This window comes from Sinocyclocheilus anshuiensis, unplaced genomic scaffold (assembly GCF_001515605.1).
Source record: "Sinocyclocheilus anshuiensis isolate Anshui unplaced genomic scaffold, SAMN03320099.WGS_v1.1 scaffold287, whole genome shotgun sequence".
Taxonomy (NCBI): Eukaryota; Metazoa; Chordata; class Actinopteri; order Cypriniformes; family Cyprinidae; genus Sinocyclocheilus; species Sinocyclocheilus anshuiensis.
The window spans coordinates 823,344-825,955 of NW_015552557.1; the positions used below are offsets into that span (position 1 = coordinate 823,344).

General features: G+C 37.4%; 1 pseudogene; it reads right to left on the bottom strand.

The window, feature by feature from the left end:
- Nucleotides 1-2,043: 2,043 nt before the first annotated feature.
- Nucleotides 2,044-2,612, bottom strand: part of LOC107664596 (tankyrase-2-like) — a 16,297-nt pseudogene continuing 15,728 nt past the window's right edge.

The following is a 2,612-nucleotide window of genomic DNA, read 5'->3' on the forward strand; positions in this document are numbered from 1 at the left end:
TACATTTCAAACTGTTAAATGACGGGTCGGGTCTCTACGTAGCTTATGGGGCGGGTCTTTGCGAAGGCTCAATTTTAAACATTTAAATGACGGGTCGCTACGTAGCTTATGGGGCGGGTCTTTGCGAAGGCTCAATTTTAAACTGTTAAATTACAGGTCGGGTCTCTACGTAGCTTATGGGGCGGGTCTTTGCGAAGGCTCAATTTTAAACTGTTAAATGACGGACGTTAAATTACAGGTCGGGTCTCTACGTAGCTTATGGGGCGGGTCTTTGCGAAGACTCAATTTTAAACTGTCAAATGACGGGTCGGGTCTCTACGTAGCTTATGGGGCGGGTCTTTGCGAAGACTCAATTTTAAACTGTCAAATGACGGGTCGGGTCTCTACGTAGCTTATGGGGCGGGTCTTTGCGAAGACTCAATTTTAAACTGTCAAATGACGGGTCGGGTCTCTACGTAGCTTATGGGGCGGGTCTTTGCGAAGACTCAATTTTAAACTGTCAAATGACGGGTCGGGTCTCTACGTAGCTTATGGGGCGGGTCTTTGCGAAGGCTCAATTTTAAACTGTTAAATTACAGGTCGGGTCTCTACGTAGCTTATGGGGCGGGTCTTTGCGAAGGCTCAATTTTAAACTGTTAAATTACAGGTCGGGTCTCTACGTAGCTTATGGGGCGGGTCTTTGCGAAGGCTCAATTTCAAACTGTTCTCGTCTCTTTCTGAATAAGAAGAGAAATACGCAACGATCAAGCACCGTTTATAGGAGAAAACAGTTCTAAACAAATGTCTTTGGATTTTGATGTGAGAGGAGAACAGGGGATGGACTTTTTCACTGGAGGAAGCATTATTATGGACTGTTTAAAGTTAAAACGCCTTAATGATGGATTGTTAATATTACCATCACAGTACTCTTGCTAAGGTTGAAAGTTTTGGCTTCTCAGTTTCAGCCAAAGCACAATAGTGCTCCCTGTTGGACATTTGTTAATTTCACAAATGCGCACATTGAGATGCTGGAACAGTAATTTTGTGTGATAATGACAGAAACAATACCAAAGATTTATAAAAACTGTCTCTTTAATTGTTCATAATGTTAGCGACGCTGTTGTTGTAGGACAAACACATATTAAACATGACATTGCAAGAGGAAAACTTGGGTTACACTTTACTTGAAGGGGTGTGCATAAGACTGACATGACACCTTCATAATCATGACATGACACCTACATAATCATGACATGACACATGTCATGAATATGAAGGTTTTTTATGCATGTTTATGACAACTGTCATTAAGTGTCATTCGCTCAGTTATGTAATTTTTAATGCAAATATGACATTGTTTGAGATGTATTTGTTATTGGGTATGGTTAGGGGTAAGGGTAGGGGTAGGGTTAGGTCAAATAATGTCATATTTGCATTAAAAATGACATAACTGAGCGAATGACACTTAATGACAGTTGTCATAAACATGCATAAAACCTCCTTCATATTCATGACATGTGTCATGTCATGATTATGAAGGTGTCATGTCAGTCTTATGCACACCCCTTCAAGTAAAGCGTTACCAAAACTTGACATGTTCATGCACAACAGGGTACAAGTACTCCTGGACTATTGTGACAAAAAACAGCATTTTCTTATCAAAACTCAGAAACTATTCAGTCAAGCACCCAATATACTGCAGAGTGAGAATGAAACAAATATTATGTTTGTCTTCTTGTTCAGCAGTGTAACACACACCAGTTTTGCATCATCACAGCAGAGTTCAATTCATACTTTTTCAGAGGACAACAACACAGACAAGAGGACATTGTAAGATAATTTGATACTTGGATTAAGTCTCGTGCTGTTCTGCCAAATAATTTTTATCCTGAATACTGGATGCTTTTCAGCTGGTCTGGTGCCACCAAATAACCTTCAAAAGACCCTGTATTCCCACTGAAAACTGCAGGATAGTGGCGAACATTTACAATTCAGGCATAAATTAGTACAAAATATATACAACTGTCTTTGTAAAATAAATAATTTAAACTTTGGTTACAAAACTTCCATTTCCTTTCCTTTTCTGTCAGTGTAAGTGACTGAACCGGTGAGACTTGTTGTGTCTAAAGTTTGATTAATAAGTTGCTGTAAATGACATAAAAGCAGAATCAAAGTAGGAAGAGAAAAGAATTATACATTGTGTAAATAAATGCATGCAATAAACAATCAGTTTCTCTCCCCTGAGATGGAAAGAGCTGTGTGTTTCTGCTCCTGTGCGTTAATCTGTACAACTGTCCGGTTTGATGATCTGGTATGTGATCAGATATTCAGGATAAGCCTTGGGATGAAAAATTACAAAAAAAAAACAAAACTTGACAGAATATATATCAATGTAGGTTTTTTTTTTGAAAGAAATTAATACTTTTAACTAGCTTAAGTTTTTTTTTTTCAACTTTTGTTTTATTCTTTGTACAAAGCATATATGTTTAAATAAATGCTCTTCTTTTTAACTTTTTACTCATCAATGAAACCTAAAAAAAATATCACAGCATTGGTCAGCATATTCTTTCAAAAGGATAAAATAAAACCTTACCGACTCCAAACCTTTGAATATATATATATATATATATATA